This window comes from Canis lupus, chromosome 9 (assembly GCF_011100685.1).
Source record: "Canis lupus familiaris isolate Mischka breed German Shepherd chromosome 9, alternate assembly UU_Cfam_GSD_1.0, whole genome shotgun sequence".
Taxonomy (NCBI): Eukaryota; Metazoa; Chordata; class Mammalia; order Carnivora; family Canidae; genus Canis; species Canis lupus.
Genome location: NC_049230.1, coordinates 29,068,801 through 29,078,549, shown reverse-complemented (window position 1 = coordinate 29,078,549; position 9,749 = coordinate 29,068,801). Strand labels below are relative to the sequence as shown.

At 34.9% G+C, this 9,749-nt stretch overlaps 1 long non-coding RNA gene across 3 annotated transcripts in view; it reads right to left on the bottom strand.

Moving 5' to 3' along the window:
• Nucleotides 1-1,209: 1,209 nt before the first annotated feature.
• Nucleotides 1,210-9,749, bottom strand: part of LOC111097385 — a 233,827-nt gene continuing 225,287 nt past the window's right edge. For all 3 annotated transcript variants that reach the window (XR_005364526.1, XR_005364527.1, XR_005364528.1), the window contains 3 exons: nt 9,062-9,157; nt 6,859-6,979; nt 1,210-1,968 (listed from right to left, as the gene is read on the bottom strand). This is a non-coding gene — a long non-coding RNA (uncharacterized LOC111097385). The remainder of the gene's footprint in view (nt 1,969-6,858; nt 6,980-9,061; nt 9,158-9,749) is intronic.

The following is a 9,749-nucleotide window of genomic DNA, read 5'->3' as shown; positions in this document are numbered from 1 at the left end:
TTAGAATCCTGTGGATTCCAAATGCTCACTTTCTTCTAAATTATATCTCCATAGTATAAAGCTTCTTGTCATCTGTGATATAATGAGAAAGATAATGGTTTTTGCCCCAGTTCCTGGGGCCCTTGAAGCTCTTAACCCTCTGAATTTCCTGAGCAATACAGGTGATAGGAGTATCTATTGTTTTAATGAGATACCCCTTGGTGGGTCCCTCCAATAGCTTCAGAATAAGGGCTGGCCACTGGAAAGACAAAGCTTTAATTAGAAGTTTAGAATTCCTAACCACACCCCTGGGAGGGGAGGGGAGAGAAGCTAGAGATTGAGTTAATCATGTCTATGCAATGGCCAAAATCGTGCCTATGTAATGAAACTTCTGGTAAAAAACACTCAAATGACAGGGTTTAAGGTGCTTCTGAGTTGGAAAACATATCCACGTTTCTGGAGGGTAGCACCCCCAGCTCCATGGAGACAGATGCTCTTGTATTCAGGACTCTCTGGACATCTTTCTAGGTACCTCTTAATATTTTCATTTATATCTATTTTAGTAAACTGTTAGCATCAATATAGCATTTTGCTGAGCTCTATGAGTCATTTCAGCAAATTACTGAAACTGGGGGAGGTGTTCCCAACTTTGAGGCCAAGTAGGACAGAAATGTGGGTAACCTGGGGACTTGATATTTGCAACTGGCATCTAAAGTGAGGGCGTTTGTATGGGACCTGAGTCTGATGGTAACTCTCTGACTCTATATCTATCTATATATCACTTACCTTTCCAGGAAGTAACACTGGAGAGTATCTTTGACTATTTGGTTGGTGAATGAATGATTGCATCTAGTGGTTTTATTCATTTTATCCAGCTTTATTGAGATATACTTGACATATAACACTGTAGAAGTTTAAGTTATACAATGTATCAAAGTCCTTTTTTTTTTCAATAAAAAACACACAATATGCACTACTGGAGGGAATTAAAAACATTTTAGAAAAAGAACCAATAGAAATTTGAATAACTCTCATATTTAAATTTTATTAATTTTAGAAAGTTTGTGATCGATTATTTTGATTTTTAGTGAATTAATACTTGAAGAATTTATTAATAATATTAAATTAAATTTTGTGTAATTGTTAATATTAATAATTTGAATAAAGTTATGTTAATTTATAATTAAAAAATAAAAGATAAAAACACACTTATACATTTTTTATGAAATAAAGTTTTACAAACCCTATATATACCATTTTTGGTGACCTGTGATACTATGGATATACATGCATATAATACAATATAAATCAGTCATCCTAACTGTAATATATGATACATTGCTTTCATAAGTTACCCATGCAGGGTGAAAAATAAAAATCAGTTCTTAGATGCCTTAATCAGTCAATGCCCTAATACTCCCAAACCCCAATGAAGGAGAAAGATGGAATGTGTCATCTTGGTTTACAAATGGAAACAAAACAAAAAAATATATACAGAAAGACAAAGCAATTGGTCCAAAGTCATAAAAAAAAGAATGACAGACTAAAGATTCTTCTGAAGCTCCCCTGGCTCAGACTTACTTACTCAGGAGTTTAATCAACCAAAGGGTTTCAAAAAGAGTGACACAAATATATTGATGGGTTTTTTCTTTAATCTTTGAAAGGGAGTCTGATGATAAATTTAGTAGTGCTGTTTTCTCTCATAGTACACTTGTGTGTGTGTGTTTTTATGAAAGCTACATCTCAATAAGTTAAAGAACATACTCTTAAAAGGAAGCCTTCTTAATCAATTTCCAGATATAGTTCTCATCAAAATTAAAATATTACCATTTTAGGGGATTTTGATGAAGTTATGTTCTACTGTGACAAAGGCAACATAATTCTAGAGTGGCTGAGACTCTTAACTTTGAATTAAGTCTTCCAGACTGTGCTCATTCAGACGTGACTGAATCAAGTCAATGGGTATAGCCTGATGTACATCTTTTTTACCTTCAAAGAAATGCAAAAAACATGTCAATATTTACTAATGACTGTTACTATAAAGGGAATGTGGTTATTTTGATAAATGCAACTAATAATATACACAATCTCCTTTACACATTAGGCATTGTTTTGAAGCTATGTTCCATGAATTTAAAAACTAAGGATGAAAATATTTGGGTCAAAAGAAAACATAGTGGGGCACCTGGGTGGCTCAGTGGTTGAGTGTCTGCCTTTGGTTCAGGTCATGATCCTGGGGTTCTAGAGTCAAGCCCCAAAATCGGGCTCCCCACAGGAAGCCTATTTCTCCCTCTGCCTATGTCTCTGCCTCTCTCTGTGTGTCTCTCATGAATAAATGAGTAAAATCTTAAAAAAAAAAAAAAAAAAAAAAGAAAAGAAATCATAGCAGTATACTCTTCATATTACAGAATTTCATTTGCTTCTTTTATGGATGTTGTCTCCAACTTCAGCCCATCTCTCTAATGATCTGTTTCTCAAACTTAGGTTTCTACTCTGTGTCCTCAGTCATCTGTGTCAATTTGATCATTCTGCATACCCTATTTCTTTCCTTTATCAGCTTCACTTCTGACTGCGAATCTGATATTTATGTCCATTTGATCTTGATTTGACCCATGTTTTTCTATTGCATCCTGAATGTGGATATATTCCATGAATAGGTAGCCTCTTGGTTTGCCACCAGCTTATTCTGGACTTCCTGAGGGCAAAATGTGCTTCACCATTGTTGGCTTCTTTCTTGCACAATTAAAGTGTGTATTAGTAAAAAATATCAATACAAAATAATGGGGTGATAGGAAATATTATTAATGATTTTGTGTGTGTCATATTTGTAATTACTTATTCTTCCTAAACACATGAAGTTTTGAATCCACACATCTTGTTTTATTTATTACCATTTACCAATAAATGATTTTACTCTCCAAAAATATATTTGAATTCCATAATGTTCAACTTTCATGATGTGAACCTAAGGAAGGTGTGTTATTAGCTATTTCAATTAAAGTGTATTTAGGGATGCTTGAGTGGTTCAGCAGTTGAGTGTCTTCCTTCAGCTCAGGACGTGATCCTGGAGGCCCCGGGATCGAGTCCCACATCGGGCTCCCTGCATGGAGCCTGCTTCTCCCTCTGCCTGTGTCTCTGCCTCTCTCTCTCTCTCTCTCTCTCTCTCTCTGTGTCTCTCATGAATAAATAAATAAAATCCTTAAAATAAAATAAAGTGTGATTTAAAGATCAAAGTGCCTCCCCCCCCAAAACTCAGTACATTTCAAAAAAATTGGTATTTACTTGTAGAGATTTAGGATTATATAATCAATTTACCTCATTAATTAAAATTAATTAATAAAAAATTAAATAAAAGTTATTTCCATATACGATATACATCACAGTAGCTCAACATAATTATTAAAGGAAGCTGTCAACCTCATTACAGAAGTTTTCAGAAACCAAATCATAACCAAAGATAACTGAGTTATCAGTTACTTTTCCTTGCATTATTGGTAAATCTACTAAGAATTTTCTATAAAATGAGGTACTTTGGTTTCACGTAATTTCTTAGAGTTCTATTGTTTTATAGGATTTCTCCTTTCTGCGTGCTTATCCTTTTTATAGGCAAAGGTTGTTGTTCAAGAAAGGTTTGTAATTTAAACATTCCACAGAGTTACTAAATATCACTGACTATGGCGTATTCGTGGGAGTTCCTGTGCTAGGATTTGAGCACATAGTTCATATTTCAGTTATTAACATGTCTTTATAAGGGTAAAATAAGGGTGGATAATGCAGCAGAGACTGATTATAATTCTCAGACATTGTCTCCATCCTTTATCCCCTAATCTCTTAAGATCTAGTGTTCCACAATGACAAATCTTCCCTGAAGAATACTGTCCCTTTCTAAATATGTTTGTATAGAGAGACAGCTAGTAAATCCAACAGAGATATAAGTTGAAAGCAAAACACTGTTTCATTGCACAGATTTAGAGAGGGCAACCACGCCAAATAAGTTATAATTACGGTGTGGTACACATTGCAATACAGAATGAAGAACTTCTGGAACAGATGAATTTGATCAGTATGCCCCAAGATGTCAGAGATTTCATAGAGAATGTGACATTTGTTAATGTACTTGCGTTTGGAGCTACTTTCTACTTGTTAGGGACGCTGCCTGATTCATGAATCGTTCAGTAAAGCCAAGTAAAGCCAATTAGATCTTAAAAATATACTTGATTGATTTTTTTTTTTTTTTTTTTTTGTAACTTCACACTGGAAAATAACACCTAGGAAAGGAAATGAGAGATATCAGATAGGACAGGGCACCTGTAAGACAGCAATGCAAATGTATCAAAACTCTGCCATCCTACTGGGATCTCAAGCCCACACTGCCTGATAGAGGAGCCCTGCACTAGGAGAAAATGTTGAGGCCCTTGTTCATTTATTACCTAGGGGATGCCTCCAAAACATGCCCTTGGGCACCACCACCTCTCTCAGTCACTGGCCAGAGGCTATCCCCAAAATAATGTGACCTTAGCTTTAAACCTAGGGCCAACTCCAACAAGTCAATAGCCAGAGGCTATCAATTCAACTATTGTCCCCAGATTTAGGAAGTGAGTCCTTACCTGAAGATGGATCTGAGTAGCATGCCTACCCATCTGCCATGCCACTTAAATAAAAGGGGTAGTTAATTTATATAACACAAAATCTACTACTCTTGGCAGTCAATTTGGTTAATATATTAATAATAATTTTGTAGAAGGAAGGAGAGCAGAATACGCCACCTCAAAATGTATCTGTCCCTTTGTCATAAGGATTATCTTGAGCTGGTTAATTTTAAGAAATAGCAGACATAGGGTAAGTTCTGAAAAACAAGTAGAAGTTACCCTTTGGTGAGAGACATTTATATTTATAAGAGAAATCTCCACATGGAAGGGCATCTTCCTCTCTCTATCAGGAAGAAGCAGGTGACTAAATCTCTGTAGAAACTCTTCACAGTGCAGAAGTAAATGGCCTGAGCTTGTTTTTTTATTATGGTAGTGTCTTAGCCAAGGACCTAGAAGGATAGAGGGAAACTACCTTTTCTGCCCTACAGTAGTACACCATAAAACATCATCTACTTGACTGTAGTTTAATTATTTGGTTAGTGTTTGTTGTCATTATTTTAATAACATGACTGATTTTATCTTGGATTTGCAAAATCTCTGGTGAACTCAACTTGGGCCCAGACAGAGAAGTAAAGTACAGACCTTCAGATGGCTTGATTTCCACTGAAAAATAAAAGCAGCATATTGTGGCTTTTGCTAACATGGAGTTATAGCATTATCGGTGAACTGTACTTATTTTTAACTTAGTGAAATCCTACCGTATCCTTCCCTTACCCTTGACTAGATAGAGTTAGATGGTGCAAATAAGAGCCATATAATGCATATGGGACATTGGAGATATCCCAGCAACATTAATCTCTGAGCTTTCTGCCAACCAAAAAGCCTGAGGACACATAAGTAGCCATGGGGGAAACAGATTTATGAGACAGTTGAACTAGAATTCCTTAAAGTTAAATCCAGATTAAAGTTACAATCATATTCTTGACAAAAAGGGGTAACAATCTTTCTAAATTGCCCTTGCACTTTCTTCCAGTATTTTCCATTGGGCCTAGCTGATATGGGGTAGAAAAGATCAAGGTTTGGAGTCATAAGACCTGCATTCCAAACCAATCTGTGGGGCCAAATAACTATACGACTGTGGATAAATCAGCTCGAATATGTGAGCCTCCATTTTCTCATAGATAAAAATGCTAATAGCATCTTATACGGTAATTGTGTTAGTCAAAAGACATAATATATGTGAAAGTGTCATGAGAATAATATGAAAATATTCTTGTTTAAAAATATAAGAAATTAATGGGAATATCTGGCTGTGGGGGTACTAAAATGTTTGCTGCAGTAAAGTTAAGGAGAAATGACTAGAGATTTGCCCTCAACTACCCTCAATTACACCATTTGAGCTGGTGTCCCAGCTGGAGTGCTGCTCTCACCTGTTATTTATGTTGTGATTTGGCACAGGTCCTTCCTTTGTCAAACTTGTCTAATCACTGAAGGTCTCTCTCCACTTTGTAATTTCTTAAATCTTTATGTTAACATGTTGCCTTATATTATTGGTTTATTTGTATGTACTTTAACTGAATGGCACAAGTATTTGACTTGGAATCAGGAGAGAAGGGTTTTATCCCGGTTCATTCTTTACATTACATTTCTTTGTTACAAAATAGGGAAAGTAAATATAAGGAGTTTTAATATCCCTTTCTACTAGGAAAAAATGTATTATTCTACTGCTTAGAGCTCCCTCTGGGAAAAATCTTAAATGTGTGTGTGTGTGTGTGTGTGTGCATGTGCGTACATGCCTGTGTTCCCCCCACCCCCACTGAAATGCTAATTTTCAGTCTTGTGTGCTGCTCTCTTAACCTCTGCAATCATGCAAGAAAGTAAAAATGAAATCTTTACATCAAAGAGCTCCTACCTGAGGATTAAGTTCTGTGACTCCCCCTTAAAGATTCAAACCATTTATCCATGCCTTATATGAGCCAATAATTCAATCTTATATATCTAATAGTGTTTTAAGATCCAATTTCAAAGTTGTTCAAATATATCGACTATAAGGAACTTTAAGGCATTTCTTTTTATGACTCACAGAATGTGAACATAATGATCAAAATTGTGAGTAAAAAATGAATCTATTACATAATTATTTAAATGAGCTCCACGATATTATAATTTTAAATTTTTTCTCTATGTCAGATAATTAAATTTGGCTTGCTAATTTTAAGCTGCCTCAGGACTCATCAGGCAAATTAAACACATACACTTCATCTCAACAGTGTTCACTAGAATGTCTTACCTCTTTCATCTTTACTGGAGTTCATGAGACAATCCCCAACCTTCTTCGGGAAATCCTGCCACATGGATTCTTGGTCTCATTCCACACTTAGCAGCCTTCCTTCAGAGTTGTTCTCCAATTTCTACATGTATGGAAACAGGAGTAAGAAAATCACATATCAGTGTTTTCCAAACACTCTGCTCTAACTTCATTCTTACAGCTTTGCTAGGAAGGCATTTGAGAGCCTTAGTATCTAATCTGAATAGGTAACTTTGCATCCCCTGTGCTTCCTATCCTTTATACCCATGAAATGTTATGCCAGTATTGTCTCTAGTATGTGTGCAGACATTAATAAGATTTGCTTATGTTTATGAAATACCCCTTTCATTTTATCTTCTGTAATGAGTAATTATGTGTGTATGTGTGTGTATGTGTATGTTTCTTCCCATAGTTATGATCCCAAGCTTAAAAGTTTGACAAGTACTTATTAGCATTTGATGGATACCTAAATTTATATTTGCTTAAATTATACCATTCTATTTTATCATAATTGAATAATTATTTACCTATCCATTAAGGTTTTTTCATTCCTTCTTTCTTTCCTTTCTTCTTCTTTCTTTCTCTTTTCCCTGTTTTTAATTTTTTGTGTTTCTCTCTTTCCATCTACACAACTTTATTAGTACATTTTAGAAGCAAAGTGCCCTACAGTTTCTTGGCATTCAATCTAAGCTTAGAGCATTTTGACCTTGAATACTGCCAAGACGTTCCCATGTGTCTTGAATCCAGGTGTGGTTGCTAAGATACATTATTAATCTTCCAATAAAAAAAATAGGTCAAGGTGTGAAGAAGGTATGTTTACTAAGGAGCCTTGTTGATGGATTTTGTTTAAAATTTGAAATACTTCATGAAATTAGAAAATATTTTAACTTTTTCAGTTGTTTTTCTTCCCTTTTTAAAATGATTAAGTATCTCAATTCAAAGAGAGAAAGCTGTACATTTTTACAAATTGCAGGATATAATTTTTTGAATTATAGTTTTTATTCTTTAGCCATTTATGTCATATAGCATATTCCTTTCCCAAAATTGATATGACTTTTAATAAAAGATTAATTGCCATAAAGAATAAATTTTTAAAATACACAAGAGTAGGGGCTCCTGGGTGGCTCAGTCTGTTAAGCATCTTTGGCTCAGGTCATGATCTCGGGGTCCTGGGATCGAGCCTCGCATGTGGGCTCCCTGCTCATCAGCAAGCTTGTTCTCCCTCCCCTCCTCTTGCTCTCTCTCTCTCTCCCTTTTTCTTTCTCAAATACATAAATAAAATCTTTAAAAGAATACACAAGAATAGTACAAGGACATAGAAATGTGAGGCTAATATAAGTAATGTGACTGATCATTAATTTGTATCTCTAGCTTTTTGAAACCTGAAATATAAAGCTAAACTTGCTAAATTATATAATTCCAGTGGTTTCATAAAAGGTTTCTTAATGTTTATCAAGAAATGCAGACATTTTCATGAAAATAAATTTCTTAATTTTTGTTTGTGGGGGATATTGAATGCCATGGTGATCCAACAATCATGCTGCCAGAATAAGCAGCAGTAGCAGCAGCCCACATAGGAGTCTCCTTAAACATTTGCTGAACTGAGTTCAACTAATCTCTGCCCCCACTCCCTTGCTCAGCACAATGGATGGACTCTCATGAGCTTTTCTCAGTGTGTTTATAGTTGGTTATTAAAGTCTCCAGCCTACCCCACCTTACTATTGTAACAAAGGGCATATTCATATGTCCAACAGACCTGCATGTCAGTCCTAGCACTCAATTCATTAGTTCTCTACCTTGGCCAAGTTAGTTATCTTCTTTATTCTTTATTCAACTGTATAAAGAGCTAGAAATAGTCTCTATCTCATGGAACATGAGCATTAAATGTAATGTTATTACACATATGAAATACATAGCACAGTGCCTGAGTCACAGCAAGTCCTAGATAAATGTTAAATCTCAATATTTTTATGTTTCTAAAATTCAAATCTGAAAAAAATAAAAATAAATAAAATTCAAATCTGAGCATGTCACTCCATTATTTAAATTTCAACAAATTATCAATTGCCCACAGAATGAAATCTCAACTCCTAATTGTGGCATGCAGAATTGTCTACGAGTAAGTTCTCTGTTTCCTGCTCAGAGTACCTGGCCTCTTCATTCTCTTTATATCAATCATACAAACCTTGTTGTCCATAATCCCATGCCATGTTGTTGTGGAAGACTAATATCTCAGTCTTAAATATCTGCTGGCCTCTTTCATCTTTTCCCCTCTTTCATCCTGTAGGTGGATAGGTACTCATTCATTTGTCGTAAGTCACAAATATCACCAAGATAGAACTTTCCCTAAACTACCGGGTTTTGGAGATTTGTTTTATTCTTTAGCTCTTCCTACTTTATGGACTTCTAAAATCATACTTTTCATTCTCTTAGACTTGTTTATACTATGATATGTAAATAAGTTATATCATGTGCCCAAATAAGTATATTTTTAAAATTCTTCTAATACATGAATATTTTTATTTCTGAAAGATATTCATATACAACTCCATAAATACATTTGTACCTTATAAATATGTACAAAACCGACCTGAGAAGGGATGAAATAAATATGTAACCAGAAATATGAATATTTTTGTCCATTTGTCTATGGTCCTCAATGTCAAACTTGTTCTAGAGACCATTGGTTTATTTGACCATAAACTCATGTAGAATAGAGGCTCCAGGACTAGGCATGGTGCCCAGCTTGAGTGCTGGTATTAAAAAATTATTGTTTGTAGAGTGAATGAATTAATAAATATTTATTTATATTGGTCATGAAAAAGAACAAAGTATTTTGGTGGGAATAAATAAAGCAGCCACCAGTTTATAAT